Raw genomic sequence first — 11,991 nt, forward strand, 5'->3', positions numbered from 1 at the left:
CGGAGACGCTGGGTCGTAGGGCCACGAGATTTGAGATTTGCGCATCTCTGGGGCCCCTCGATCGCACCCCCGAAGCACGAAGCCCTAGGACCTCGGGGAAAAAAATACCCCTTTGACACTTTGAAATCTCTCGAAAGGCTCTGACGGTTTAAGAGTCTAAGAGGACTGAGGGAGATATTTTGTGCAGGAGGCTCTCGATTTTTCCTTCGTCCTAGGGCCTGGCGCTTTTGGCGCCTCGCTCTGGGATGGCCCTGGAGCCACCGTGCCGAATTTCGGGCCCCTGGGACGTTTCTGAAAAAATCCCACCTGCAATATATTTGAATGGGTTCGGCCTAGCGGGTTCGTGGACACGCTTTCGAAAGGGCCGATCGAGCTGAAATCGAAACCTTTGGCTCGAGGGGACCCCCTCAGCCAGTAGCCAAAGTCCTGCGACCGTACGTCCTTCTTTAGGGGTCAAAAGGTCAAAAAAGGGAGCGCGCGTCCACCAAACCTGTACGCGTTTAAATGGGAAGTGGGACGTCCCCCGTTCTGAGACGATGGGCGGTAGGAACTCGAGATTTGAGATTCTGGCATCTCGGGGGCCCCTCGCTCAGGCCCCCAAAGCACGAAACCATCGGACCTCGGGAAAAAAAGCGCGTCGTCCTAGGGCCCCGCGCTTTCGGCGCCTCGCTCGGGGGGCCCCCGAGAGCCGCCGTGCCGAGTTTCGTGCTCCTGGGACGTTTCTGAAAAAATCCCACCTGCAATTTATTTGAATGGGTTCGGCCTAGCGGGTTCGTGGACGTCCCCCGTTTGGAGACGCTGGATCGTGGGGCAACGAGATTCGAGATTCTCGCATCTCTGGGGCCCCTCACTGGCGCCCCCAAAGCACAAAGCCCTAGGACCTTGTGTTTTTATCAGCAATACTGGGATGTTTATATACATGACGAAATGTCCATTTCCAATTTATTCAGCGGGCCCTTCATAATGCTCCCGTGGACATTCATTTTTATGCAAATTCTACAGTATTTTGAGACAAAACTTACATAAATGGATTCCACTGAGTGTGCTGAGTACAGTAGAGGTGTTTTCATCAACAAAATTGCACATACTTATTAAAAAATACACTTTATTGAAGTGTCCACGGAAGCAGTATGTCAGGCCCGTCAAATAAGTTCAGCGTGGACAAAAAAATTGGGTGTCCGTATCTCCGGCCCCCGGGGGGGTAGGGACTTGGGGCAGGTGGCATCGGAAAGAGGTCCACGTGGTCTAATAATACCCTGAGATTGGTGGAGTTTGCCCCCGTTTTGGGTGAGTTACAGCCGGTCAAATTTTGGTACTTTTTGTCTTTGGGGATCCGTATCTCAGGCCCCCGGGGGCCTATCGACTCGGGAGTGGTGGCGTCAAACATGGCCCCTCGAGGGCTACAAACGAGCCGAGTTTCAAGTCTCTGGGACATGTCCTTCCGTTTGACCCCCTTAACTCTGGGGGGCCGTATCTCCGGCCCCCGGGGGCCAATCGACTCCGGACAAGTGGCGTTCGGTAGGCCTAGGGACGGTTCAACTTTGACCCAAATTTCTTTAAGATTGCCCCCGTATTGGGTGAGTTATGGCCGGTCAAAATTTGGGACTTTTCACATAAGGAAACGTCCATTTCCAATTTATTCAGCGGGCCCTCCATAATGCTCCCGTGGACATTAATTTCTATGCAAATTCTACAGTATTTTGAGATAAAACTTACATAAATGGATTCCACTGAGTGTGCTGAGTACAGTAGATGTGTTTTTATCAACAATATTGGTGATGTTTATGTACATGACGAAATGTCCATTTCCAATTTATTCAGGCCCGTCAAATAAATTGGAAATGGACATGCACCATATGTGGTGAAATACTCGAAAACTCAACGTGAAATCCCCAATTTTGTTCATTTGTATGCAAATTCTACAGTATTATGACATGAAACTCACATAAACGGATTCCAATGAGTGTACTGAGTACAGTAGATGTGTTTTTATCAACAATATTGGTGATGTTTATGTACCTGACGAAATGTCCATTTCCAATTTATTCAGCGGGCCCTCCATAATGCTCCCGTGGACATTCATTTCTATGCAAATTCTACAGTATTATGACATGAAACTCACATAAACGGATTCCAATGAGTGTACTGAGTACAGTAGATGTGTTTTTATTAACAATATTGGTGATGTTTATGTACATGACAAAATGTCCATTTCCAATTTATTCAGCCCCGTCAAATAAGTTGTGGGTGGACATGCACCATATGTGGTGAAATACTCGAAAACTCAACGTGAAATCCCCAATTTTCTTCATTTGTATGCAAATTATACAGTATTATGACATGAAACTCACATAAACGGATTCCAATGAGTGTGCTGAGTACAGTAGATGTGTTTTTATCAACAATATTGGTGATGTTTATGTACATGACAAAATGTCCATTTCCAATTTATTCAGCCCACGTCAAATAAATTGGAAATGGACATGCACCATATGTGGTGAAATTACCGAAAATCCACAATTTGAAATCCACAATTTTGTTCATTTGTATGCAAATTATACAGTATTATGACATGAAACTCACATAAACGGATTCCAATGAGTGTACTGAGTACAGTAGATGTGTTTTTATCAACAATATTGGTGATGTTTATGTACATGACAAAATGTCCATTTCCAATTTATTCAGCCCCGTCAAATAAGTTGTGGGTGGACATGCACCATATGTGGTGAAATACTCGAAAACTCAACGTGAAATCCCCAATTTTCTTCATTTGTATGCAAATTATACAGTATTATGACATGAAACTCACATAAACGGATTCCAATGAGTGTACTGAGTACAGTAGATGTGTTTTTATCAACAATATTGGTGATGTTTATGTACATGACAAAATGTCCATTTCCAATTTATTCAGCCCCGTCAAATAAGTTGTGGGTGGACATGCACCATATGTGGTGAAATACTCGAAAACTCAACGTGAAATCCACAATTTTGTTCATTTGTATGCAAATTGTACAGTATTATGACATGAAACTTTCATCACTGGATTCCACTGAGTGTGCTGAGTACAGTAGAGGTGTTTTTTTTTTTTTTCAACAATACTGGGATGTTTATATACATGACGAAATGTCCATTTCCAATTTATTCAGCGGGCCCTTCATAATGCTCCCGTGGACATTCATTTTTATGCAAATTCTACAGTATTTTGAGACAAAACTTACATAAATGGATTCCACTGAGTGTGCTGAGTACAGTAGAGGTGTTTTCATCAACAAAATTGCACATACTTATTAAAAAATACACTTTATTGAAGTGTCCACGGAAGCAGTATGTCAGGCCCGTCAAATAAGTTCAGCGTGGACAAAAAAATTGGGTGTCCGTATCTCCGGCCCCCGGGGTGGTAGGGACTTGGGGCAGGTGGCATCGGAAAGAGGTCCACGTGGTCTAATAATACCCTGAGATTGGTGGAGTTTGCCCCCGTTTTGGGTGAGTTACAGCCGGTCAAATTTTGGTACTTTTTGTCTTTGGGGATCCGTATCTCAGGCCCCCGGGGGCCTATCGACTCGGGAGTGGTGGCGTCAAACATGGCCCCTCGAGGGCTACAAACGAGCCGAGTTTCAAGTCTCTGGGACATGTCCTTCCGTTTGACCCCCTTAACTCTGGGGGGCCGTATCTCCGGCCCCCGGGGGCCAATCGACTCCGGACAAGTGGCGTTCGGTAGGCCTAGGGACGGTTCAACTTTGACCCAAATTTCTTTAAGATTGCCCCCGTATTGGGTGAGTTATGGCCGGTCAAAATTTGGGACTTTTCACATAAGGAAACGTCCATTTCCAATTTATTCAGCGGGCCCTCCATAATGCTCCCGTGGACATTAATTTCTATGCAAATTCTACAGTATTTTGAGATAAAACTTACATAAATGGATTCCACTGAGTGTGCTGAGTACAGTAGATGTGTTTTTATCAACAATATTGGTGATGTTTATGTACATGACGAAATGTCCATTTCCAATTTATTCAGGCCCGTCAAATAAATTGGAAATGGACATGCACCATATGTGGTGAAATACTCGAAAACTCAACGTGAAATCCCCAATTTTGTTCATTTGTATGCAAATTCTACAGTATTATGACATGAAACTCACATAAACGGATTCCAATGAGTGTACTGAGTACAGTAGATGTGTTTTTATCAACAATATTGGTGATGTTTATGTACCTGACGAAATGTCCATTTCCAATTTATTCAGCGGGCCCTCCATAATGCTCCCGTGGACATTCATTTCTATGCAAATTCTACAGTATTATGACATGAAACTCACATAAACTGATTCCAATGAGTGTACTGAGTACAGTAGATGTGTTTTTATCAACAATATTGGTGATGTTTATGTACATGACAAAATGTCCATTTCCAATTTATTCAGCCCCGTCAAATAAGTTGTGGGTGGACATGCACCATATGTGGTGAAATACTCGAAAACTCAACGTGAAATCCCCAATTTTCTTCATTTGTATGCAAATTATACAGTATTATGACATGAAACTCACATAAACGGATTCCAATGAGTGTGCTGAGTACAGTAGATGTGTTTTTATCAACAATATTGGTGATGTTTATGTACATGACAAAATGTCCATTTCCAATTTATTCAGCCCACGTCAAATAAATTGGAAATGGACATGCACCATATGTGGTGAAATTACCGAAAATCCACAATTTGAAATCCACAATTTTGTTCATTTGTATGCAAATTATACAGTATTATGACATGAAACTCACATAAACGGATTCCAATGAGTGTACTGAGTACAGTAGATGTGTTTTTATCAACAATATTGGTGATGTTTATGTACATGACAAAATGTCCATTTCCAATTTATTCAGCCCCGTCAAATAAGTTGTGGGTGGACATGCACCATATGTGGTGAAATACTCGAAAACTCAACGTGAAATCCCCAATTTTCTTCATTTGTATGCAAATTATACAGTATTATGACATGAAACTCACATAAACGGATTCCAATGAGTGTACTGAGTACAGTAGATGTGTTTTTATCAACAATATTGGTGATGTTTATGTACATGACAAAATGTCCATTTCCAATTTATTCAGCCCCGTCAAATAAGTTGTGGGTGGACATGCACCATATGTGGTGAAATACTCGAAAACTCAACGTGAAATCCACAATTTTGTTCATTTGTATGCAAATTGTACAGTATTATGACATGAAACTTTCATCACTGGATTCCACTGAGTGTGCTGAGTACAGTAGAGGTGTTTTTTTTTTTTTTCAACAATACTGGGATGTTTATATACATGACGAAATGTCCATTTCCAATTTATTCAGCGGGCCCTTCATAATGCTCCCGTGGACATTCATTTTTATGCAAATTCTACAGTATTTTGAGACAAAACTTACATAAATGGATTCCACTGAGTGTGCTGAGTACAGTAGAGGTGTTTTCATCAACAAAATTGCACATACTTATTAAAAAATACACTTTATTGAAGTGTCCACGGAAGCAGTATGTCAGGCCCGTCAAATAAGTTCAGCGTGGACAAAAAAATTGGGTGTCCGTATCTCCGGCCCCCGGGGGGGTAGGGACTTGGGGCAGGTGGCATCGGAAAGAGGTCCACGTGGTCTAATAATACCCTGAGATTGGTGGAGTTTGCCCCCGTTTTGGGTGAGTTACAGCCGGTCAAATTTTGGTACTTTTTGTCTTTGGGGATCCGTATCTCAGGCCCCCGGGGGCCTATCGACTCGGGAGTGGTGGCGTCAAACATGGCCCCTCGAGGGCTACAAACGAGCCGAGTTTCAAGTCTCTGGGACATGTCCTTCCGTTTGACCCCCTTAACTCTGGGGGGCCGTATCTCCGGCCCCCGGGGGCCAATCGACTCCGGACAAGTGGCGTTCGGTAGGCCTAGGGACGGTTCAACTTTGACCCAAATTTCTTTAAGATTGCCACCGTATTGGGTGAGTTATGGCCGGTCAAAATTTGGGACTTTTCACATAAGGAAACGTCCATTTCCAATTTATTCAGCGGGCCCTCCATAATGCTCCCGTGGACATTAATTTCTATGCAAATTCTACAGTATTTTGAGATAAAACTTACATAAATGGATTCCACTGAGTGTGCTGAGTACAGTAGATGTGTTTTTATCAACAATATTGGTGATGTTTATGTACATGACGAAATGTCCATTTCCAATTTATTCAGGCCCGTCAAATAAATTGGAAATGGACATGCACCATATGTGGTGAAATACTCGAAAACTCAACGTGAAATCCCCAATTTTGTTCATTTGTATGCAAATTCTACAGTATTATGACATGAAACTCACATAAACGGATTCCAATGAGTGTACTGAGTACAGTAGATGTGTTTTTATCAACAATATTGGTGATGTTTATGTACCTGACGAAATGTCCATTTCCAATTTATTCAGCGGGCCCTCCATAATGCTCCCGTGGACATTCATTTCTATGCAAATTCTACAGTATTATGACATGAAACTCACATAAACGGATTCCAATGAGTGTACTGAGTACAGTAGATGTGTTTTTATCAACAATATTGGTGATGTTTATGTACATGACAAAATGTCCATTTCCAATTTATTCAGCCCCGTCAAATAAGTTGTGGGTGGACATGCACCATATGTGGTGAAATACTCGAAAACTCAACGTGAAATCCCCAATTTTCTTCATTTGTATGCAAATTATACAGTATTATGACATGAAACTCACATAAACGGATTCCAATGAGTGTGCTGAGTACAGTAGATGTGTTTTTATCAACAATATTGGTGATGTTTATGTACATGACAAAATGTCCATTTCCAATTTATTCAGCCCACGTCAAATAAATTGGAAATGGACATGCACCATATGTGGTGAAATTACCGAAAATCCACAATTTGAAATCCACAATTTTGTTCATTTGTATGCAAATTATACAGTATTATGACATGAAACTCACATAAACGGATTCCAATGAGTGTACTGAGTACAGTAGATGTGTTTTTATCAACAATATTGGTGATGTTTATGTACATGACAAAATGTCCATTTCCAATTTATTCAGCCCCGTCAAATAAGTTGTGGGTGGACATGCACCATATGTGGTGAAATACTCGAAAACTCAACGTGAAATCCCCAATTTTCTTCATTTGTATGCAAATTATACAGTATTATGACATGAAACTCACATAAACGGATTCCAATGAGTGTACTGAGTACAGTAGATGTGTTTTTATCAACAATATTGGTGATGTTTATGTACATGACAAAATGTCCATTTCCAATTTATTCAGCCCCGTCAAATAAGTTGTGGGTGGACATGCACCATATGTGGTGAAATACTCGAAAACTCAACGTGAAATCCACAATTTTGTTCATTTGTATGCAAATTGTACAGTATTATGACATGAAACTTTCATCACTGGATTCCACTGAGTGTGCTGAGTACAGTAGAGGTGTTTTTTTTTTTTTTCAACAATACTGGGATGTTTATATACATGACGAAATGTCCATTTCCAATTTATTCAGCGGGCCCTTCATAATGCTCCCGTGGACATTCATTTTTATGCAAATTCTACAGTATTTTGAGACAAAACTTACATAAATGGATTCCACTGAGTGTGCTGAGTACAGTAGAGGTGTTTTCATCAACAAAATTGCACATACTTATTAAAAAATACACTTTATTGAAGTGTCCACGGAAGCAGTATGTCAGGCCCGTCAAATAAGTTCAGCGTGGACAAAAAAATTGGGTGTCCGTATCTCCGGCCCCCGGGGGGGTAGGGACTTGGGGCAGGTGGCATCGGAAAGAGGTCCACGTGGTCTAATAATACCCTGAGATTGGTGGAGTTTGCCCCCGTTTTGGGTGAGTTACAGCCGGTCAAATTTTGGTACTTTTTGTCTTTGGGGATCCGTATCTCAGGCCCCCGGGGGCCTATCGACTCGGGAGTGGTGGCGTCAAACATGGCCCCTCGAGGGCTACAAACGAGCCGAGTTTCAAGTCTCTGGGACATGTCCTTCCGTTTGACCCCCTTAACTCTGGGGGGCCGTATCTCCGGCCCCCGGGGGCCAATCGACTCCGGACAAGTGGCGTTCGGTAGGCCTAGGGACGGTTCAACTTTGACCCAAATTTCTTTAAGATTGCCACCGTATTGGGTGAGTTATGGCCGGTCAAAATTTGGGACTTTTCACATAAGGAAACGTCCATTTCCAATTTATTCAGCGGGCCCTCCATAATGCTCCCGTGGACATTAATTTCTATGCAAATTCTACAGTATTTTGAGATAAAACTTACATAAATGGATTCCACTGAGTGTGCTGAGTACAGTAGATGTGTTTTTATCAACAATATTGGTGATGTTTATGTACATGACGAAATGTCCATTTCCAATTTATTCAGGCCCGTCAAATAAATTGGAAATGGACATGCACCATATGTGGTGAAATACTCGAAAACTCAATGTGAAATCCCCAATTTTGTTCATTTGTATGCAAATTCTACAGTATTATGACATGAAACTCACATAAACGGATTCCAATGAGTGTACTGAGTACAGTAGATGTGTTTTTATCAACAATATTGGTGATGTTTATGTACCTGACGAAATGTCCATTTCCAATTTATTCAGCGGGCCCTCCATAATGCTCCCGTGGACATTCATTTCTATGCAAATTCTACAGTATTATGACATGAAACTCACATAAACGGATTCCAATGAGTGTACTGAGTACAGTAGATGTGTTTTTATCAACAATATTGGTGATGTTTATGTACATGACAAAATGTCCATTTCCAATTTATTCAGCCCCGTCAAATAAGTTGTGGGTGGACATGCACCATATGTGGTGAAATACTCGAAAACTCAACGTGAAATCCCCAATTTTCTTCATTTGTATGCAAATTATACAGTATTATGACATGAAACTCACATAAACGGATTCCAATGAGTGTGCTGAGTACAGTAGATGTGTTTTTATCAACAATATTGGTGATGTTTATGTACATGACAAAATGTCCATTTCCAATTTATTCAGCCCACGTCAAATAAATTGGAAATGGACATGCACCATATGTGGTGAAATTACCGAAAATCCACAATTTGAAATCCACAATTTTGTTCATTTGTATGCAAATTATACAGTATTATGACATGAAACTCACATAAACGGATTCCAATGAGTGTACTGAGTACAGTAGATGTGTTTTTATCAACAATATTGGTGATGTTTATGTACATGACAAAATGTCCATTTCCAATTTATTCAGCCCCGTCAAATAAGTTGTGGGTGGACATGCACCATATGTGGTGAAATACTCGAAAACTCAACGTGAAATCCCCAATTTTCTTCATTTGTATGCAAATTATACAGTATTATGACATGAAACTCACATAAACGGATTCCAATGAGTGTACTGAGTACAGTAGATGTGTTTTTATCAACAATATTGGTGATGTTTATGTACATGACAAAATGTCCATTTCCAATTTATTCAGCCCCGTCAAATAAGTTGTGGGTGGACATGCACCATATGTGGTGAAATACTCGAAAACTCAACGTGAAATCCACAATTTTGTTCATTTGTATGCAAATTGTACAGTATTATGACATGAAACTTTCATCACTGGATTCCACTGAGTGTGCTGAGTACAGTAGAGGTGTTTTTTTTTTTTTCAACAATATTGGGATGTTAATTGACATGACAAAATGTCCATTTCCAATTTATTCAGCGGGCCCTTCATAATGCTCCCGTGGACATTCATTTTTATGCAAATTCTACAGTATTTTGAGACAAAACTTACATAAATGGATTCCACTGAGTGTGCTGAGTACAGTAGAGGTGTTTTCATCAACAAAATTGCACATACTTATTAAAAAATACACTTTATTGAAGTGTCCACAGAAGCAGTATGTCAGGCCCGTCAAATAAGTTGAGCGTGGACATAAAATTTGGGGGTCCGTATCTCCGGCCCCCGGGGGGGTAGGGACTTGGGGCAGGTGGCATCGGAAAGAGGTCCACGTGGTCTAATAATACCCTGAGTTTGGTGGAGTTTGCCCCCGTTTTGGGTGTGTTACAGCCGGTCAAATTTTGGTACTTTTTGTCTTTGGGGATCCGTATCTCAGGCCCCCGGGGGCCTATCGACTCGGGAGTGGTGGCTTCAAACATGGCCCCTCGAGGGCTACAAACGAGCCGAGTTTCAAGTCTCTGGGACATGTCCTTCCGTTTGACCCCCTTAACTCTGGGGGGCCGTATCTCCGGCCCCCGGGGGCCAATCGACTCCGGACAAGTGGCGTTCGGTAGGCCTAGGGACGGTTCAACTTTGACCCAAATTTCTTTAAGATTGCCCCCGTTTTGGGTGAGTTATGGCCGGTCAAATTTTGGGACTTTTCACATGACGAAACGTCCATTTCCAATTTATTCAGCGGGCCCTCCATAATGCTCCCGTGGACATTCATTTCTATGCAAATTCTACAGTATTATGACATGAAACTTACATCATTGGATTCCACTGAGTGTGCTGAGTACAGTAGATGTTTTTTTATCCAAAATATTGGGATGTATATTGACATGACAAAATGTCCATTTCCAATGTATTCAGGCCCGTCAAATAAATTGGAAATGGACATGCACCATATGTGGTGAAATACTCGAAAACTCAACGTGAAATCCCCAATTTTCTTCATTTGTATGCAAATTCTACAGTATTATGACATGAAACTCACATAAACGGATTCCAATGAGTGTACTGAGTACAGTAGATGTGTTTTTATCAACAATATTGGTGATGTTTATGTACATGACAAAATGTCCATTTCCAATTTATTCAGCCCCGTCAAATAAGTTGTGGGTGGACATGCACCATATGTGGTGAAATACTCGAAAACTCAACGTGAAATCCCCAATTTTGTTCATTTGTATGCAAATTGTACAGTATTATGACATGAAACTTTCATCATTGGATTCCACTGAGTGTGCTGAGTACAGTAGAGGTGTTTTTTTTTTTTTCAACAATATTGGGATGTTAATTGACGACAAAATGTCCATTTCCAATTTATTCAGCGGGCCCTTCATAATGCTCCCGTGGACATTCATTTTTATGCAAATTCTACAGTATTATGAGATAAAACTTACATAAATGGATTCCAATGAGTGTACTGAGTACAGTAGATGTGTTTTTATCAACAATATTGGTGATCTTTATGTACATGACAAAATGTCCATTTCCAATTTATTCAGCCCACGTCAAATAAATTGGAAATGGACATGCACCATATGTGGTGAAATTACCGAAAATCCACAATTTGAAATCCACAATTTTGTTCATTTGTATGCAAATTCTACAGTATTATGAGATAAAACTTACATAAATGGATTCCACTGAGTGTGCTGAGTACAGTAGAGGTCTTTTTATCAACAATATTGGTGATGTTTATGTACATGACAGAATGTCCATTTCCAATTTATTCAGCCCCATCAAATAAGTTGTAGGTGGACATGCACCATATGTGGTGAAATACTCGAAAACTCAACGTGAAATCCCCAATTTTGTTCATTTGTATGCAAATTGTACAGTATTATGACATGAAACTTTCATCATTGGATTCCACTGAGTGTGCTGAGTACAGTAGAGGTGTTTTTTTTTTTTTCAACAATATTGGGATGTTAATTGACATGACAAAATGTCCATTTCCAATTTATTCAGCGGGCCCTTCATAATGCTCCCGTGGACATTCATTTTTATGCAAATTCTACAGTATTATGAGATAAAACTTACATAAATGGATTCCACTGAGTGTGCTGAGTACAGTAGAGGTGTTTTTATCAACAATATTGGGATGGTTATTGACATGACGAAATGTCCATTTCCAATTTATTCAGCGGGCCCTTCATAATGCTCCCGTGGACATTCATTTTTATGCAAATTCTACAGTATTTTGAGATAAAACTTACATAAATGGATTC

This window comes from Garra rufa, chromosome 21 (genome assembly GCF_049309525.1).
Source record: "Garra rufa chromosome 21, GarRuf1.0, whole genome shotgun sequence".
Taxonomy (NCBI): Eukaryota; Metazoa; Chordata; class Actinopteri; order Cypriniformes; family Cyprinidae; genus Garra; species Garra rufa.